Source organism: Cucurbita pepo, chromosome 4 (assembly GCF_057944985.1).
Source record: "Cucurbita pepo subsp. pepo isolate OVF chromosome 4, ASM5794498v1, whole genome shotgun sequence".
Lineage (NCBI taxonomy): Eukaryota > Viridiplantae > Streptophyta > Magnoliopsida > Cucurbitales > Cucurbitaceae > Cucurbita > Cucurbita pepo.
The window spans coordinates 7213053-7219668 of NC_141801.1; positions in this window are offsets into that span (position 1 = coordinate 7213053).

Below are 6616 nucleotides of genomic sequence, written 5' to 3' on the forward strand. Positions count from 1 at the left end.
AAGACAACCCGACAACCCAACAAAAGTAGAGAGTTGGGTTCTGAACTCTATTTAAGTTGTTCGAGTCTCTAACGTAAGTATTTTTTTATTTAAAAATTAGATTATTAATTTTATTTTGTAGTCCTAGGTGGAAATTGTGGAACTGATATATATATATATATATTATTTTTATCCATTAACTTTTACCTTTATTTTGGGTAAATAAATAAATAAATGGTAGAGGTTAAGTTTAGGTACGTGGAAGACATCTCTGTTAGTAGAGTGTTTTAAAATCTTTTAAGAAAGTTTGGAAGAGAATAATATTTGTTAGCGGTGAGTTTAAGTTGTTACATTATTTTGAATAAATTCGAGGGGTGTCACTTATTAAGTGAGGCAGAAATTATTTTTCAATAAGATCCTAAACGGGTAAACATACGATCCTGACACTACTGTTGGAAAGGAAACCTATAAATAAAGGCACTCGTCCTACATTAAAGGTACACAATACTAACTTAATCATTAGAGAGAATATGACACAAAAACACGTCATACTTATCTTGCATGTCTGAGATAACGTGGAGTTGATTCACCCCGTTCAACTTGTTCGGGCTAAATTAATCCAACACTAAGGTTAATTATACATTTTTACACAAGTAATAATATTGAGCTTGTATTTTAAAAGAAGGTGCATTTGACTTTATTCAAACGGAACATGTTGTACATAGTTGACCTCTTGATTTGTTCAACGCCCACACATTGAAAATGCTTTATTTTATTTTATTTATTTTCCATAAATTATAATGCGGCGATTATTATTAATTTATAATTAGATAATAAATTTAAATTATTATTGTTATTATTACTTAATCAATTATTTATATTATATTACAAGGTTGCTTTCGTATTGGAAAAAAAAGTAAAATGTCACATTTGAAATTTACTCGCTTTAATATTTTAAATGATCGATTATTTTAAAGTCAACGCATTTTACTCCTTCAATACAATTAACCAATTTCTTATATTAGATGGATTAATAATGATGTATGCATAAATGACATATGGTATACATATATGTTTACATCCATATTTTATTCTAATTTTTTTAAATGTATTAATGATGCATGCATGCATAAATGATATAGAGGATAACGGTGAGAATCCAAAGATTGAAGATGGAGGAATAAAACTCGTTCCTAAGTGGACTCTAAATCTGATGTATGAATGACGTGTGCTCTATGGCTCCTAGACATGTCATGTTTTATAAATATTTGACGTGTGCTATGGTATGATTATTATAATGTAAGTTATGCCAAAAACATGTAGTGGTCAGCCTTCCTACCAGGATGCCTCCTTTCTCAAAGATTTTCGAGATGTACGGCTCCCTGACGATCCCAAACCTTCCAACGGCTAGACGATAAGACCCTGTTCTCCCCTCTTGGTTGGTGTCAAGCCAATTTCGAAAGTCGAGACGATAAAAAACAGGCAAAACTCAAAGAAGGGTTTCCTAGGCCCTTAGGCTAGGATAGGTTGCTTTCAGTCCTCCTTCCTCGTAGGAGTCTTAGATTTGATCAACTCACCCACGAAGGGATGTCAATCCACCTAAGATGAGGAAAAATCATATGAATTACCAAAGGTTTACCACCAAAAAGATGTCAACTCAAAACCGATTCTCAAAAGAAGGGTGATTGTGACCAATCCTTAAGAAGAGGTCTACAACCGACTTGGTCAAATGGTCGAGATATAGATCAACTATGAAAGTCGTGCTATCGACTCTAAACTATGCATATCCTACAACGTCAGGTTCGAGAGTTGAGGTAGCTATCATGAGTGAAATTACCGATCAAACCAAAAGCCCACAAAGAGTAAAATTTCAAAAGATATGAAGTAAATCTAAAGAAAGTCAATTGAGCTTGAGAGGTCGACCACTAGGAGCATTGGTCAACCAAGGACCACGTGGGCGACCCTCCAACCCGCATGAGGGTTAGCCATGACCCTTGAGGCCGATTCCCACGAGGTCACTCACTATCCGATCGTGTAGTTATTCCTTCTGCTTATCACACCACCAGGATCATAATAAAACTAAAGAGGTTCCATCGTGACAACAATTCCTTAAACCACCTTGAAAGTATGAGATGTGATTTGTCACATTTAAATTTTTTTATTTATTTGAACCCTAATTAATTTAAATAATTTATAACTTTTTTTTAACACCCCATATGTATTCTTTCCTGTTAGATTGAAGCTTCAGATCATATAAATCGCGCTCTCATCATCAGTTCTTTCATTTCTCCGCAACAATACCCTTTCCCCCACCATACCATATAGTGTATTACATGTTATGTAATGTCATTCACACTCCACATAATTGACATCTTGCTCTTTAGCATTGTGTTGTGTTATACATTATTGTTGGATCCGTATGTTAGATCCATATGACAATCCTAGAGGAGGGGTGAATAGGGTTTTATTCTAATGATGAAACTTTTTACAAATAAGTAGAAGATGATAATTACTCTAACAAAAGTAATTCAAGTCAAAACAATAATCGAGTAGAACATGCAATAAATCACAATAATAATTTTGAAATTAAATAGGAAAGAGTTAGAGAAAATGACACCGTAGTTTTATAGTGGTTCGGTCAAACTCGACATACTCCACTTCCCAAGCGCCTCTTGGGAATGTGAATAAAAAACTTTCTCGACTCTTTCCACGGATCTGAGCCAAACCGCTACACCGCTCTTTTTACGAGTTCAAGAGCAAACTCAATCCTTTCCACGGCGCAGGATCAAACCGATACAAGTATTTGAGTTTGATAATAACACACCACAACTTTCTCAAAGAGTAGATTTACAATTTGGGATACTCTCAAAGAGTAGATTTACAATTTGGGATACTCACAACTATTTCCTCACACTACAATAATAATCCCTCTCAAGAATAAGATGAAAAAAAATAAACTTTAAGCTTGGAGAGTGCAACAAACAATGGAGACTTTGAACAAATGAGGATTGGAGAATGTAGGTAAGTTTTTGTTTTAAAATGTGGGGAAGATGAGTTTATATAGAAGAGAAAAGTGGCAAAATGTAGGATTGAATATTGACAATTGGATTGTGTTAAGAATAATAAATGTAGGATTGAATATTGACAATTGGATTGTGTTAGGAATAATGAAAGGTGGAGATTAAAAGTAAATAAATAAGAAAATTTTCTAAATTCATTTATTTCAAAATTTTAATATAATAGTAATATAATATAATAATAATATAAAGTTATGTGGTAACCGTCAAATGAAATTCAAAATTTATTATAAATATAATAATATAATAATAAAAATTATACGAGTAACTACCAAAATTTTAAAATATAATAATATAATATAGTAATAATAAAAATCGATGTGAGTAACGATTAGATTCAAATTTATATTTTGTAAAAATAACTTTATTTAAAAATATAATAATAAGAAAAAAAAAACTCCACCATTTGTTACTCTCCCAAAATTATAAATGTCATACTTTGATATATTTTGATTTGTCCATCATTTTGATTTTGCTGACACATCATCACGTCGGGTATATTGTCTCGATTGTAATTTCTTCGTTTTAGCTCTGATTTGAGTAATTGAAAGGTCGTTGAAATCGTTATTCCCGACCTTATACTGTGGACAGTTCAAAATACTGAAAATAGTTAATAATTAAAAAGTAGGTTTGTTATCATCAAAACATCAATTAATTAATTGAAATTAATTAAAGTGAGATCAAAGGCCAAAAAACCAACGATCATTGTAACAGCCCAAGCCCAAACTCACTGCTAACAGATATTATCCTCTCTTTCGGCTTTCTCTCAAAGTTTTTAAATGCGCTAGGTTTCCACACCCCTGAGAAGGAATGCTTATTTCTCCTCTCCAACCAACGTGGGATCTCATAATCCACCCTCCTTGGGGGCCTGACTATGAAGTCCCACAACGATTTGAGAGAGAAACGAGTGCTAGCGAGGACGCTGGGCTCTAAAGGGAGGTGGACTGCGAGATCCCATGTCGATTGGATAGGGGAACGAGTGTCAGCGAGGACGTTAGGCCCTGTTTTGAGGGATGGATTGTGAGATCCCACATCGGTTGGAGAGGGGAATAAAACATTCTTTATAAAGGTGTGGAAACTTCTTGTACCAGACGCGTTTTAAAACTTTGAGGGGAAGCTTAGAAGGAAAAGTCCAAAGAAGATAATATCTGCTAGCGCTTAGAGTTGTTAGAGTTGTTAGCGTTTTAAAGCTTTGGTTGGAGCAAGTCTTTTAAATTAGGGGAACCATTTTTTTATTGATATATCTTTTATGATTGAGAATGATAAAATGTTTTCTTAATCGGAGGTAGTATTGAATGCTTGGATGCTTCTAGCTTTAAGGTGTGCTAGTTTCAATGGAGATGCTGACCGACTCGTATATTTTACCGTGCCATCGGGAATTACCAATAAGATCAATCTTGTTGATGGGGACAAAATATTATCTTTATTTGCCATATTCATCAAAGAACAGTTAACGATTTTGGCAGCAAGGAGTGAAGCCACCAAAATTGATTTTCAGCCCCGCCTTGGTGTCGTCCAAACTGCTTATGCAAATGGAGCCTCGACTCGGTATCTTAAAGAGTTGGGACTGGAAGTAGTATTCAAAGTACTTGCATGAGAAAGCTGCTGAATTTGAAATTGGCATCTATTTTGAAGCAAATGGTCATGGGACTGTCTTGTTCTCAGATTACTGTATTTCAATGTTATATCCCATTCATTTGGAGCTGTCCAATGTATCTAATGGTAATATTTATGTGGGAAAGAGATGGCCCTCTCGTGAAGTTATTACAGTTTTCGCGTGTAGGAGTTAATTTATTGTATGTTTCAGGTTCGGAATCGGAAAAGGCAGCCTTCAGATTACTGGCAGTCAGCAAATTGATCAATCAAGCTGTGGGAGATGCCCTGAGTGGCTTGCTCCTAGTTGAGGCTATTCTGCAGCACAAACATTGGTCGATACGTGACTGGAATGAGCTTTATCGGGACCTACCGAGTAGGCAGCTCAAGGTTTGTTTCCTCACTATGAAGCAAGTTTATACAAAGGTGACAACTCTCATGTAGCGTCCATCTATACCATGTGATGACTGAGATAGACAAGTACCATGATGAGACTGAGGAGGATGTTGCATCATCAACGCACTAAGAAGAGTTTGCATTAAAGCCAAGTTGAGACATAAGTAAGGTTGGAGAGAATGAGGTGACACGAATGTTGAAGACAAACGGGGAGAGGGTGGAGTAGGGCCCCAAAATTAGGGTGGATATGAGTTTCAACATGTGGCTCTTTGTCTATATAAAAGTTACCAAATTTGGTGTCGATTGTGCGGACGCTCCATGGGGCCATGTAATTGCTCGCCAAAGTGACATCTAGTCCAAATGAATTGGAAATGTCTCAAAATGTACTATATGGGGAGACATGATCCACCTCTGGGCCTTATGGTCTAAGCGAGCTATACCCTATGTCACAGCATGGGTGAGCTTTGCAAGACGAGCATCTCGAGCGCCTTCCTTTGAAATGAGTTTTTCAAGGGCAGTGTCGAACGACATGACATGGACAAGAGAGAGTTCATGCCTCGATGAGAACCCAGATGGATGGATGTTCGGGATATTCCAATGAGATGAGTGACACATGGATCGATCGCGATAGACAAGTCCGAAGCCAAGATGGTTGAGGTGTCCCGAGACATGGGATGACATCATGATACATGGGTTTTGTTGTTGGGAACCAAGATGGTGATTGAGGTGCGACGTTGCACATGAGAGACCTTGACCTAGAGAAGAGGTAAGGTCGAGCCAGATGACTTGGCTTAATGTAGCGGCAAGTCGGCTAGAGACGCAGATGATTGAATATGCACGTATGGGCGGTGTGTGTGGCCAAACAAACTTAAATTCTACACATGTTGTATTTGGTTGGCGAAGGTGAACCTGACCTAAGGTTCGATGAAGTCATAAAGTTGGGCAAAAAATGGAAATAGGGCTTGAATTCCCCTTAAGGCTTGTCATGAACGTGTCAAGATCATAATGCCGCACGGTTGAAGATGTACTACCATGACAGTTGGTATAAGAGCCACAATTTGTGTATCTAAGTTGGACAAGACAATTTGAAATATGAACCCAAAGGTTGAATAAAGACTTCAGTCCAAGTGTGTTACGAATGTTAGATAAGGTAGGATAATTGTGGGTAAGAATCATGAATAGTTTTTTGGGTTGAAGCCAAACTCTCTGAGATGGAGTCTTACCCATCAAAGAAGCACAAACCAGGTTCATTTGCCAATGGCTTGATAGATCTAAAACGTAGCAACTGATATCTAGAAGGTGTATGAAGTAGGTGTCTTCGAAAGAGTCATTCACATCATAGGAATATTGCCAATGGTTGTAAGCAAAGCAGTTGGGGGTCGTATGAGACATGTGCTGGTCAAGTGGAAAAATGTGCACAATGTAAGTCCATATGGGTGGATGATGTCACTGCAAATGAGATAGCTGAGTTAAGCGGTGGAGAGCCCAAGAGAATGGGTTGCTCACCCCCAAGAAGTGCTCCAAGAAATGAGCACAGATATGTTCCTTGAGCCATCACATCGTGCCTAAAG